This window comes from Lampris incognitus, chromosome 2 (assembly GCF_029633865.1).
Source record: "Lampris incognitus isolate fLamInc1 chromosome 2, fLamInc1.hap2, whole genome shotgun sequence".
Classification (NCBI taxonomy): Eukaryota; Metazoa; Chordata; class Actinopteri; order Lampriformes; family Lampridae; genus Lampris; species Lampris incognitus.
In genome coordinates, this window is record NC_079212.1 from 128,713,889 (window position 1) to 128,728,805 (window position 14,917).

Here is a 14,917-nt window from a genome sequence, read left to right on the forward strand (position 1 = left end):
AGACCTCTCAACATGAATCCACTAGTCTGTACAGAGCATGCCAAGAGTGTATAACAAAGCAGTTCGTTCACCTAACAAACTTTGTTGATCCTGGTAGCAGTGAGCATGCCAGTATTCTATACAAATGATCGTTAATTTTGAACCACAAATGCATATTCTCTGACTGGGTATCGAACCCGGGCCGCGGCGGTGAGAGCGCCGAATCCTAACCACTAGGGATTTGGTCAGTCGTATACTAGACCTCTCAATATGAATCAACGGGTCTGTACAGAGTCAACCAAGAGAGTATAACAAAGTAGTTCTTTCAGCTAATAGACTCATTGATCTTGATAGCAGCAGAGCATCCCGATATTATATACAAATGATAATTAATTTTGAATCACAAATGCACATTCCCTGACTGGGAATCGATCCTGGGCTGGGCGGTGAGAGCACCGAATCATAACCACTAGGGATTTGGTCGGTAGTATACCAGACCTCTCAATATGAATCAATGGGTCTGTACAGAGTCAACAAAGAGAGTATAACAAAGTAATTATTTCACCTAATAGACTCATTGATGTTGGCACCAGCAGAGCATCACAGTATTATGTACAAATGATGATTAATTTTGAACCATAAATGCACATTCCCTGATCGGGAATCGAACCCGGACCGCAGCTGTGAAAGCGCCGAATCCTAACCACTAGACCATCAGGAAGCTGGTTAGTAGTGTACCAGACCTGTCAACATGAATCCAGTGGTCTGTACAGAGCATGCCAAGAGTGTATAACAAAGCAGTTAGTCCACCTAACAAACTTTGTTGATCCTGGTAGCAGCAGAGCATGCCAGTATTCTATACAAATGATCATTAATTTTGAACCACAAATGCACATTCCCTGACCGGGAATCGAACCCGGGCCGCGGCGGTGAAAGCGCAGAATCCTAACCACCCAGGGATTAGGTCAGTAGTATACCAGACCTCTCAATATAAATCAATGGGTCTGTACAGATTCAACCAAGAGAGTATAACAAAGTAATTCATTCACCTAATAGACTTCATTGATCTTGGTAGCAGCAGAGCATGCCAGTATTATGTACAAATGATCATTAATTTTGAACCATAAATGCACATTCCCTGACCGGGAATCGAACCCGGGCCGCGGCGGTGAGAGCGCCGAATCCTAGCCACTAGACCATCAGGGAGCTGGTTAGTAGTGTACAAGACCTCGCAACATGAATCCAGTGGTCTGTACAGAGCAGGCCAAGAGTGTATAACAAAGTAGTTCTTTCACCTAATAAACTTTGTTGATCCTTGTAGCAGCTGAGCCCCATTATTATATACAAATGATCATTAATGTTGAACCATAAGTGTACATTCTCTGTCCGGGAATCAAATCCGGGGTGCGGTGGTGAGAGCGCCGAATCCTAACCACTAGACCATCAGGGAGTTGGTTAGTAGTGTACCAGACCTCTCAACATGAATCCACTAGTCTGTACAGAGCATGCCAAGAGTGTATAACAAAGCAGTTCGTTCACCTAACAAACTTTGTTGATCTTGGTAGCAGCAGAGCAGGCCAGTACTCTATACAAATGATCATTAATTTTGAACCATAAATGCAAATTCCCTGACCGGGAATCGAACCCGGGCTGCGGCAGTGAGAGCGCCGAAGCCTAACCACTAGACCATCAGGGAGCTGGTTAGTAGTGTACCAGACCTCTCAATATGAAGCAACGGGTCTGTAGAGAGTCAACCAAGAGCGTATAACAAAGTAGTTCATTCACCTAATAGACTTCATTGATCTTGGTAGCAGCAGAGCATCCCACTATTATATACAAATGATCATTAATTTTGAACCATAAATGCACATTCCCTGACTGGGAATCGAACCGGGGCCGCGGCGGTGAGAGCGCCGAATCCTAACCACTAGACCATCAGGGAGCTGGTTAGTAGTGTACCAGACCTCTCAACATGAATCCACTAGTCTGTACAGAGCATGCCAAGAGTGTATAACAAAGCAGTTCGTTCACCTAATAAACTTTGTTGATCCTGGTAGCAGTAGAGCATGCCAGTATTCTATACAAATGATCATTAATTTTGAACCACAAATGCATATTCTCTGACTGGGAATCGAACCCGGGCCGCGGCGGTGAGAGCGCCGAATCCTAACCACTAGGGATTTGGTCAGTCATATACTAGACCTCTCAATATGAGTCAATGGGTCTGTACAGAGTCAACCGAGAGAGTATAACAAAGTAGTTCTTTCAGCTAATAGACTCATTGATCTTGGTAGCAGCAGAGCATCCCACTATTATATACAAATGATAATTAATTTTGAACCACAAATGCACATTCCCTGACTGGGAATCGATCCTGGGCCGCGGCGGTGAGAGCGCCGAATCATAACCACTAGGGATTGGGTCAGTAGTATACCAGACCTCTCAATATGAATCAATGGGTCTGTACAGAGTCAACCAAGAGAGTATAACAAAGTAGTTCTTTCACCTAATAGACTCATTGATGTTGGTACCAGCTGAGCATCACAGTATTATGTACAAATGATCATTAATTTTGAACCATAAATGCACATTCCCTGATCGGGAATCGAACCCCGGCCGCAGCTGTGAAAGCGCCGAATCCTAACCACAAGACCATCAGGAAGCTGGTTAGTAGTGTACCAGACCTGTCAACATGAATCTAGTGGTCTGTACAGAGCATGCCAAGAGTGTATAACAAAGCAGTTAGTCCACCTAACAAACTTTGTTGATCCTGGTAGCAGCAGAGCATGCCAGTATTCTATACAAATGATCATTAATTTTGAACCACAAATGCACATTCCCTGACCGGGAATCGAACCCGGGCCGCGGCGCCGAATCCTAACCACTAGATCATCAAGGAGCTGGTTAGTAGTGTACCAGACCTCTCAACATGAATCCAGTGGTCTGTACAGAGCAGGCCAGAGTGTATAACAAAGTAGTTCTTTCACCTAATAAACTTTGTTGATCCTGGTAGCAGCAGAGCAGGCCAGTATTCTATACAAATGATCATTAATTTTGAACCATAAATGCAAATTCCCTGACCGGGAATCGAACCCGGGCTGCGGCAGTGAGAGCGCCGAAGCCTAACCACTAGGGACTTGGTCAGTAGTATGTATACCAGACCTCTCAATATGAATCAATGGGTCTGTAGAGAGTCAACCAAGAGCGTATAACAAAGTAGTTCATTCACCTAATAGACTTCATTGATCTTGGTAGCAGCAGAGCATCCCACTATTATATACAAATGATCATTAATTTTGAACCATAAATGCACATTCCCTGACTGGGAATCGAACCAGGGCCGCGGCGGTGAGAGCGCCGAATCCTAACCACTAGACCATCAGGGAGCTGGTTAGTAGTGTACCAGACCTCTCAACATGAATCCACTAGTCTGTACAGAGCATGCCAAGAGTGTATAACAAAGCAGTTCGTTCACCTAACAAACTTTGTTGATCCTGGTAGCAGTGAGCATGCCAGTATTCTATACAAATGATCGTTAATTTTGAACCACAAATGCATATTCTCTGACTGGGAATCGAACCCGGGCCGCGGCGGTGAGAGCGCCGAATCCTAACCACTAGGGATTTGGTCAGTCATATACTAGACCTCTCAATATGAATCAATGGGTCTGTACAGAGTCACCCAAGAGAGTATAACAAAGTAGTTCTTTCAGCTAATAGACTCATTGATCTTGGTAGCAGCAGAGCATCCCACTATTATATACAAATGATAATTAATTTTGAACCACAAATGCACATTCCCTGACTGGGAATCGATCCTGGGCCGCGGCGGTGAGAGCGCCGAATCATAACCACTAGGGATTTGGTCAGTAGTATACCAGACCTCTCAATATGAATCAATGGGTCTGTACAGAGTCAACCAAGAGAGTATAACAAAGTAGTTCTTTCACCTAATAGACTCATTGATGTTGGTACCAGCTGAGCATCACAGTATTATGTACAAATGATCATTAATTTTGAACCATAAATGCACATTCCCTGATTTGGAATCGAACCCCGGCCGCAGCTGTGAAAGCGCCAAATCCTAACCACAAGACCATCAGGAAGCTGGTTAGTAGTGTACCAGACCTGTCAACATGAATCCAGTGGTCTGTACAGAGCATGCCAAGAGTGTATAACAAAGCAGTTAGTTCACCTAACAAACTTTGTTGATCCTGGTAGCAGCAGAGCATGCCAGTATTCTATACAAATGATCATTAATTTTGAACCACAAATGCACATTCCCTGACCGCGAATCGAACCCAGGCCGCGGCGGTGAGAGCGCCGAATCCTAGCCACTAGACCATCAGGAAGCTGGTTAGTAGTGTACAAGACCTCTCAACATGAATCCAGTGGTCTGTACAGAGCAGGCCAAGAGTGTATAACAAAGTAGTTCTTTCACCTAATAAACTTTGTTGATCCTTGTAGCAGCAGAGCCCCACTATTATATACAAATAATCATTAATGTTGAACCATAAGTGTACATTCTCTGTCCGGGAATCAAATCCGGGGTGCGGTGTTGAGAGCGCCGAATCCTAACCACTAGACCATCAGGGAGTTGGTTAGTAGTGTACCAGACCTCTCAACATGAATCCACTAGTCTGTACAGAGCATGCCAAGAGTGTATAACAAAGCAGTTCGTTCACCTAACAAACTTTGTTGATCCTGGTAGCAGCAGAGCATCCCACTATTATATACAAATGATCATTAATTTTGAACCATAAATGCAAATTCCCTGACCGGGAATCGAACCCGGGCTGCGGCAGTGAGAGCGCCGAAGCCTAACCACTAGGGACTTGGTCAGTAGTATGTATACCAGACCTCTCAATATGAATCAATGGGTCTGTACAGAGTCAACCAAGAGAGTATAACAAAGTAGTTCTTTCACCTAATAGACTCATTGATGTTGGTACCAGCTGAGCATCACAGTATTATGTACAAATGATCATTAATTTTGAACCATAAATGCACATTCCCTGATCGGGAATCGAACCCCGGCCGCAGCTGTGAAAGCGCCGAATCCTAACCACAAGACCATCAGGAAGCTGGTTAGTAGTGTACCAGACCTGTCAACATGAATCCAGTGGTCTGTACAGAGCATGCCAAGAGTGTATAACAAAGCAGTTAGTCCACCTAACAAACTTTGTTGATCCTGGTAGCAGCAGAGCATGCCAGTATTCTATACAAATGATCATTAATTTTGAACCACAAATGCACATTCCCTGACCGGGAATCGAACCCGGGCTGCGGCGGTGAAAGCGCAGAATCCTAACCACCCAGGGATTAGGTCAGTAGTATACCAGACCTCTCAATATAAATCAATGGGTCTGTACAGATTCAACCAAGAGAGTATAACAAAGTAATTCATTCACCTAATAGACTTCATTGATCTTGGTAGCAGCAGAGCATGCCAGTATTATGTACAAATGATCATTAATTTTGAACCATAAATGCACATTCCCTGACCGGGAATCGAACCCGGGCCGCGGCGGTGAGAGCGCCGAATCCTAGCCACTAGACCATCAGGGAGCTGGTTAGTAGTGTACAAGACCTCGCAACATGAATCCAGTGGTCTGTACAGAGCAGGCCAAGAGTGTATAACAAAGTAGTTCTTTCACCTAATAAACTTTGTTGATCCTTGTAGCAGCTGAGCCCCATTATTATATACAAATGATCATTAATGTTGAACCATAAGTGTACATTCTCTGTCCGGGAATCAAATCCGGGGTGCGGTGGTGAGAGCGCCGAATCCTAACCACTAGACCATCAGGGAGTTGGTTAGTAGTGTACCAGACCTCTCAACATGAATCCACTAGTCTGTACAGAGCATGCCAAGAGTGTATAACAAAGCAGTTCGTTCACCTAACAAACTTTGTTGATCTTGGTAGCAGCAGAGCAGGCCAGTACTCTATACAAATGATCATTGATTTTGAACCATAAATGCAAATTCCCTGACTGGGAATCGAACCCGGGCTGCGGCAGTGAGAGCGCCGAAGCCTAACCACTAGGGATTTGGTCAGTAGTATGTATACCAGACCTCTCAATATGAAGCAATGGGTCTGTAGAGAGTCAACCAAGAGCGTATAACAAAGTAGTTCATTCACCTAATAGACTTCATTGATCTTGGTAGCAGCAGAGCATCCCACTATTATATACAAATGATCATTAATTTTGAACCATAAATGCACATTCCCTGACTGGGAATCGAACCGGGGCCGCGGCGGTGAGAGCGCCGAATCCTAACCACTAGACCATCAGGGAGCTGGTTAGTAGTGTACCAGACCTCTCAACATGAATCCACTAGTCTGTACAGAGCATGCCAAGAGTGTATAACAAAGCAGTTCGTTCACCTAATAAACTTTGTTGATCCTGGTAGCAGTAGAGCATGCCAGTATTCTATACAAATGATCGTTAATTTTGAACCACAAATGCATATTCTCTGACTGGGAATCGAACCCGGGCCGCGGCGGTGAGAGCGCCGAATCCTAACCACTAGGGATTTGGTCAGTCATATACTAGACCTCTCAATATGAATCAATGGGTCTGTACAGAGTCAACCAAGAGAGTATAACAAAGTAGTTCTTTCAGCTAATAGACTCATTGATCTTGGTAGCAGCAGAGCATCCCACTATTATATACAAATGATAATTAATTTTGAACCACAAATGCACATTCCCTGACTGGGAATCGATCCTGGGCCGCGGCGGTGAGAGCGCCGAATCATAACCACTAGGGATTTGGTCAGTAGTATACCAGACCTCTCAATATGAATCAATGAGTCTGTACAGAGTCAACCAAGAGAGTATAACAAAGTAGTTCTTTCACCTAATAGACTCATTGATGTTGGTACCAGCTGAGCATCACAGTATTATGTACAAATGATCATTAATTTTGAACCATAAATGCACATTCCCTTATTGGGAATCGAACCCCGGCCGGAGCTGTGAAAGCGCCGAATCCTAACCACAAGACCATCAGGAAGCTGGTTAGTAGTGTACCAGACCTGTCAACATGAATCCAGTGGTCTGTACAGAGCATGCCAAGAGTGTATAACAAAGCAGTTGGTTCACCTAACAAACTTTGTTGATCCTGGTAGCAGCAGAGCATGCCAGTATTCTATACAAATGATCATTAATTTTGAACCACAAATGCACATTCCCTGACCGCGAATCGAACCCAGGCCGCGGCGGTGAGAGCGCCGAATCCTAGCCACTAGACCATCAGGAAGCTGGTTAGTAGTGTACAAGACCTCTCAACATGAATCCAGTGGTCTGTACAGAGCAGGCCAAGAGTGTATAACAAAGTAGTTCTTTCACCTAATAAACTTTGTTGATCCTTGTAGCAGCAGAGCCCCACTATTATATACAAATAATCATTAATGTTGAACCATAAGTGTACATTCTCTGTCCGGGAATCAAATCCGGGGTGCGGTGGTGAGAGCGCCGAATCCTAACCACTAGACCATCAGGGAGTTGGTTAGTAGTGTACCAGACCTCTCAACATGAATCCACTAGTCTGTACAGAGCATGCCAAGAGTGTATAACAAAGCAGTTCGTTCACCTAACAAACTTTGTTGATCCTGGTAGCAGCAGAGCAGGCCAGTATTCTATACAAATGATCATTAATTTTGAACCATAAATGCAAATTCCCTGACCGGGAATCGAACCCGGGCTGCGGCAGTGAGAGCGCCGAAGCCTAACCACTAGGGACTTGGTCAGTAGTATGTATACCAGACCTCTCAATATGAAGCAATGGGTCTGTAGAGAGTCAACCAAGAGCGTATAACAAAGTAGTTCATTCACCTAATAGACTTCATTGATCTTGGTAGCAGCAGAGCATCCCACTATTATATACAAATGATCATTAATTTTGAACCATAAATGCACATTCCCTGACTGGGAATCGAACCGGGGCCGCGGCGGTGAGAGCGCCGAATCCTAACCACTAGACCATCAGGGAGCTGGTTAGTAGTGTACCAGACCTCTCAACATGAATCCACTAGTCTGTACAGAGCATGCCAAGAGTGTATAACAAAGCAGTTCGTTCACCTAACAAACTTTGTTGATCCTGGTAGCAGTGAGCATGCCAGTATTCTATACAAATGATCGTTAATTTTGAACCACAAATGCATATTCTCTGACTGGGTATCGAACCCGGGCCGCGGCGGTGAGAGCGCCGAATCCTAACCACTAGGGATTTGGTCAGTCGTATACTAGACCTCTCAATATGAATCAACGGGTCTGTACAGAGTCAACCAAGAGAGTATAACAAAGTAGTTCTTTCAGCTAATAGACTCATTGATCTTGGTAGCAGCAGAGCATCCCGATATTATATACAAATGATAATTAATTTTGAACCACAAATGCACATTCCCTGACTGGGAATCGATCCTGGGCTGGGCGGTGAGAGCACCGAATCATAACCACTAGGGATTTGGTCAGTAGTATACCAGACCTCTCAATATGAATCAATGGGTCTGTACAGAGTCAACCAAGAGAGTATAACAAAGTAATTATTTCACCTAATAGACTCATTGATGTTGGTACCAGCAGAGCATCACAGTATTATATACAAATGATGATTAATTTTGAACCATAAATGCACATTCCTTGATCGGGAATCGAACCCGGACCGCAGCTGTGAAAGCGCCGAATCCTAACCACTAGACCATCAGGAAGCTGGTTAGTAGTGTACCAGACCTGTCAACATGAATCCAGTGGTCTGTACAGAGCATGCCAAGAGTGTATAACAAAGGAGTTAGTCCAGCTAACAAACTTTGTTGATCCTGGTAGCAGCAGAGCATGCCAGTATTCTATACAAATGATCATTAATTTTGAACCACAAATGCACATTCCCTGACCGGGAATCGAACCCGGGCCGCGGCGCCGAATCCTAACCACTAGATCATCAGGGAGCTGGTTAGTAGTGTACCAGACCTCTCAACATGAATCCAGTGGTCTGTACAGAGCAGGCCAGAGTGTATAACAAAGTAGTTCTTTCACCTAATAAACTTTGTTGATCCTGGTATAAGCAGAGCAGGCCAGTATTCTATACAAATGATCATTAATTTTGAACCATAAATGCAAATTCCCTGACCGGGAATCGAACCCGGGCTGCGGCAGTGAGAGCGCCGAAGCCTAACCACTAGGGACTTGGTCAGTAGTATGTATACCAGACCTCTCAATATGAATCAATGGGTCTGTAGAGAGTCAACCAAGAGCGTATAACAAAGTAGTTCATTCACCTAATAGACTTCATTGATCTTGGTAGCAGCAGAGCATCCCACTATTATATACAAATGATCATTAATTTTGAACCATAAATGCACATTCCCTGACCGGGAATCGAACCCGGGCCGCGGCGGTGAGAGCGCCGAATCCTAACCACTAGACCATCAGGGAGCTGGTTAGTAGTGTACCAGACCTCTCAACATGAATCCAGTAGTCTGTACAGAGCATGCCAAGAGTGTATAACAAAGCAGTTCGTTCACCTAATAAACTTTGTTGATCCTGGTAGCAGTACAGCATGCCAGTATTCTATACAAATGATCGTTAATTTTGAACCACAAATGCATATTCTCTGACTGGGAATCGAACCCGGGCCGCGGCGGTGAGAGCGCCGAATCCTAACCACTAGGGATTTGGTCAGTCATATACTAGACCTCTCAATATGAATCAATGGGTCTGTACAGAGTCAACCAAGAGAGTATAACAAAGTAGTTCTTTCAGCTAATAGACTCATTGATCTTGGTAGCAGCAGAGCATCCCACTATTATATACAAATGATAATTAATTTTGAACCACAAATGCACATTCCCTGACTGGGAATCGATCCTGGGCCGCGGCGGTGAGAGCGCCGAATCATAACCACTAGGGATTTGGTCAGTAGTATACCAGACCTCTCAATATGAATCAATGGGTCTGTGCAGAGTCAACCAAGAGAGTATAACAAAGTAGTTCTTTCACCTAATAGACTCATTGATGTTGGTACCAGCTGAGCATCACAGTATTATGTACAAATGATCATTAATTTTGAACCATAAATGCACATTCCCTGATCGGGAATCGAACCCCGGCCGCAGCTGTGAAAGCGCCGAATCCTAACCACAAGACCATCAAGAAGCTGGTTAGTAGTGTACCAGACCTGTCAACATGAATCCAGTGGTCTGTACAGAGCATGCCAAGAGTGTATAACAAAGCAGTTAGTCCACCTAACAAACTTTGTTGATCCTGGTAGCAGCAGAGCATGCCAGTATTCTATACAAATGATCATTAATTTTGAACCACAAATGCACATTCCCTGACCGCGAATCGAACCCTGGCCGCAGCGGTGAGAGCACCGAATCCTAGCCACTAGACCATCAGGAAGCTGGTTAGTAGTGTACAAGACCTCTCAACATGAATCCAGTGGTCTGTACAGAGCAGGCCAAGAGTGTATAACAAAGTAGTTCTTTCACCTAATAAACTTTGTTGATCCTTGTAGCAGCAGAGCCCCACTATTATATACAAATAATCATTAATGTTGAACCATAAGTGTACATTCTCTGTCCGGGAATCAAATCCGGAGTGCGGTGGTGAGAGCGCCGAATCCTAACCACTAGACCATCAGGGAGTTGGTTAGTAGTGTACCAGACCTCTCAACATGAATCCACTAGTCTGTACAGAGCATGCCAAGAGTGTATAACAAAGCAGTTCGTTCACCTAACAAACTTTGTTGATCCTGGTAGCAGCAGAGCAGGCCAGTATTCTATACAAATGATCATTAATTTTGAACCATAAATGCAAATTCCCTGACCGGGAATCGAACCCGGGCTGCGGCAGTGAGAGCGCCGAAGCCTAACCACTAGGGACTTGGTCAGTAGTATGTATACCAGACCTCTCAATATGAAGCAATGGGTCTGTAGAGAGTCAACCAAGAGCGCATAACAAAGTAGTTCATTCAACTAATAGACTTCATTGATCTTGGTAGCAGCAGAGCATCCCACTATTATATACAAATGATCATTAATTTTGAACCATAAATGCACATTCCCTGACTGGGAATCGAACCGGGGCCGCGGCGGTGAGAGCGCCGAATCCTAACCACTAGACCATCAGGGAGCTGGTTAGTAGTGTACCAGACCTCTCAACATGAATCCAGTGATCTGTACAGAGCATGCCAAGAGTGTATAACAAAGCAGTTCGTTCACCTAACAAACTTTGTTGATCCTGGTAGCAGTGAGCATGCCAGTATTCTATACAAATGATCGTTAATTTTGAACCACAAATGCATATTCTCTGACTGGGTATCGAACCCGGGCCGCGGCGGTGAGAGCGCCGGATCCTAACCACTAGGGATTTGGTCAGTCGTATACTAGACCTCTCAATATGAATCAACGGGTCTGTACAGAGTCAACCAAGAGAGTATAACAAAGTAGTTCTTTCAGCTTATAGACTCATTGATCTTGATAGCAGCAGAGCATCACAGTATTATGTACGAATGATCATTAATTTTGAACCATAAATGCACATTCCCTGATCGGGAATCAAACCCCGGCCGCAGCTGTGAAAGCGCCGAATCCTAACCACAAGACCATCAGGAAGCTGGTTAGTAGTGTACCAGACCTGTCAACATGAATCCAGTGGTCTGTACAGAGCATGCCAAGAGTGTATAACAAAGCAGTTAGTCCACCTAACAAACTTTGTTGATCCTGGTAGCAGCAGAGCATGCCAGTATTCTATACAAATGATCATTAATTTTGAACCACAAATGCACATTCCCTGACCGGGAATCGAACCCGGGCCGCGGCGGTGAAAGCGCCGAATCCTAACCACCCAGGGATTAGGTCAGTAGTATACCAGACCTCTCAATATAAATCAATGGGTCTGTACAGATTCAACCAAGAGAGTATAACAAAGTAATTCATTCACCTAATAGACTTCATTGATCTTGGTAGCAGCAGAGCATGCCAGTATTATGTACAAATGATCATTAATTTTGAACCATAAATGCACATTCCCTGACCGGGAATCGAACCCGGGCCGCGGCGGTGAGAGCGCCGAATCCTAGCCACTAGACCATCAAGAAGCTGGTTAGTAGTGTACAAGACCTCTCAACATGAATCCAGTGGTCTGTACAGAGCAGGCCAAGAGTGTATAACAAAGTAGTTCTTTCACCTAATAAACTTTGTTGATCCTTGTAGCAGCAGAGCCCCACTATTATATACAAATGATCATTAATGTTGAACCATAAGTGTACATTCTCTGTCCGGGAATCAAATCCAGGGTGCGGCGGTGAGAGCGCCGAATCCTAACCACTAGGGATTTAGATCAGTCGTATACTAGACCTCTCAATATCAATCAATGGGTCTGTACAGAGTCAACCAAGAGAGTATAACAAAGTAGTTCTTTCAGCTAATAGACTCATTGATGTTGGTAGCAGCAGAGCATCCCACTATTATATACAAATGATAATTAATTTTGAACCACAAATGCACATTCCCTGACTGGGAATCGATCCTGGGCCGCGGCGGTGAGAGCGCCGAATCATAACCACTAGGGATTTGGTCAGTAGTATACCAGACCTCTCAATATGAATCAATGGGTCTGTACAGAGTCAACCAAGAGCGTATAACAAAGTAGTTCATTCACCTAATAGACTCATTGATGTTGGTACCAGCTGAGCATCACAGTATTATGTACAAATGATCATTAATTTTGAACCATAAATGCACATTCCCTGACTGGGAATAGAACCGGGGCCGCGGCGGTGAGAGCGCCGAATCCTAACCACTAGACCATCAGGGAGCTGGTTAATAGTGTACCAGACCTCTCAACATGAATCCACTAGTCTGTACAGAGCATGCCAAGAGTGTATAACAAAGCAGTTCGTTCACCTAACAAACTTTTTTGATCCTGGTAGCAGCAGAGCAGGCCAGTGTTCTATACAAATGATCATTAATTTTGAACCATAAATGCAAGTTCCCTGACCGGGAATCGAACCCGGGCTGCGGCAGTGAGAGCGCCGAAGCCTAACCACTAGGGACTTGGTCAGTAGTATGTATACCAGACCTCTCAATATGAATCAATGGGTCTGTAGAGAGTCAACCAAGAGCGTATAACAAAGTAGTTCATTCACCTAATAGACTTCATTGATCTTGGTAGCAGCAGAGCATCCCACTATTATATACAAATAATCATTAATTTTGAACCATAAATGCACATTCCCTGACCGGGAATCAAACCCGGGCCGCGGGGGTGAGAGCGCCGAATCCTAACCACTAGACCATCAGGGAGCTGGTTAGTAGTGTACCAGACCTCTCAACATGAATCCAGTAGTCTGTACAGAGCATGCCAAGAGTGTATAACAAAGCAGTTCGTTCACCTAATAAACTTTGTTAATCCTGGTAGCAGTAGAGCATGCCAGTATTCTATACAAATGATCGTTAATTTTGAACCACAAATGCATATTCCCTTACTGGGAATCGAACCTGGGCCGCGGCGGTGAGAGCACCGAATCCTAACCACTAGGGATTTGGTCAGTCGTATACTAGACCTCTCAATATGAATCAATGGGTCTGTACAGAGTCAACCAAGAGAGTATAACCAAGTAGTTCTTTCACCTAATAGACTCATTGATGTTGGTACCAGCTGAGCATCACAGTATTATGTACAAATGAACATTAATTTTGAACCATAAATGCACATTCCCTGATCGGGAATCGAACCCCAACCGCAGCTGTGAAAGCACCGAATCCTAACCACTAGACCATCAGGAAGCTGGTTAGTAGTGTACCAGACCTGTCAACATGAATCCAGTGGTCTGTACAGAGCATGCCAAGAGTGTATAACAAAGCAGTTAGTCCACCTAACAAACTTTGTTGATCCTGGTAGCAGCAGAGCATGCCAGTATTCTATACAAATGATCATTAATTTTGAACCACAAATGCACATTCCCTGACCGGGAATCGAACCCGGGCCGTGGCGCCGAATCCTAACCACTAGATCATCAGGGAGCTGGTTAGTAGTGTACCAGACCTCTCAACATGAATCCAGTGGTCTGTACAGAGCAGGCCAGAGTGTATAACAAAGTAGTTCTTTCACCTAATAAACTTTGTTGATCCTGGTAGCAGCAGAGCAGGCCAGTATTCTATACAAATAATCATTAATTTTGAACCATAAATGCAAATTCCCTGACCGGGAATCGAACCCGGGCTGCGGCAGTGAGAGCGCCGAAGCCTAACCACTAGGGACTTGGTCAGTAGTATGTATACCAGACCTCTCAATATGAATCAATGGGTCTGTAGGGAGTCAACCAAGAGCGTATAACAAAGTAGTTCATTCACCTAATAGACTTCATTGATGTTGGTAGCAGCAGAGCATCCCACTATTATATACAAATGATCATTAATTTTGAACCATGAATGCACATTCCCTGACCGGGAATCGAACCCGGGCTGCGAGAGCGCCGAATCCTAACCACTAGACCATCAGGGAGCTGGTTAGTAGTGTACCAGACCTCTCAACATTAATCCAGTAGTCTGTACAGAGCATGCCAAGAGTGTATAACAAAGCAGTTCGTTCACCTAATAAACTTTGTTGATCCTGGTAGAAGTAGAGCATGCCAGTATTCTGTACAAATGATCGTTAATTTTGAACCACAAATGCATATTCTCTGACTGGGAATCGAACCCGGGCCGCGGCGGTGAGAGCGCCGAATCCTAACCACTAGACCATCAGGGAGCTGGTTAGTAGTGTACCAGACCTCTCAACATGAATCCAGTGATCTGTACAGAGCATGCCAAGAGTGTATAACAAAGCAGTTCGTTCACCTAACAAACTTTGTTGATCCTGGTAGCAGTGAGCATGCCAGTATTCTATACAAATGATCGTTAATTTTGAACCACAAATGCATATTCTCTG

At 44.4% G+C, this 14,917-nt stretch overlaps 1 protein-coding gene and 3 non-coding genes across 6 annotated transcripts in view; 1 reads left to right on the top strand and 3 right to left on the bottom strand.

Moving 5' to 3' along the window:
- The window catches only part of eogt (EGF domain-specific O-linked N-acetylglucosamine (GlcNAc) transferase), a 202,130-nt gene that overhangs the window by 167,109 nt on the left and 20,104 nt on the right, over positions 1 to 14,917 (top strand). The gene's annotated exons all lie outside the window — the stretch shown is intronic.
- On the bottom strand, positions 1,114 to 1,185 carry trnae-cuc (transfer RNA glutamic acid (anticodon CUC)). Its single transcript has one exon. It is a non-coding gene; the product is annotated as a tRNA-Glu (tRNA).
- On the bottom strand, positions 5,475 to 5,546 carry trnae-cuc (transfer RNA glutamic acid (anticodon CUC)). Its single transcript has one exon. It is a non-coding gene; the product is annotated as a tRNA-Glu (tRNA).
- trnae-cuc (transfer RNA glutamic acid (anticodon CUC)) lies at positions 9,347 to 9,418 on the bottom strand. The gene has a single exon. It is a non-coding gene; the product is annotated as a tRNA-Glu (tRNA).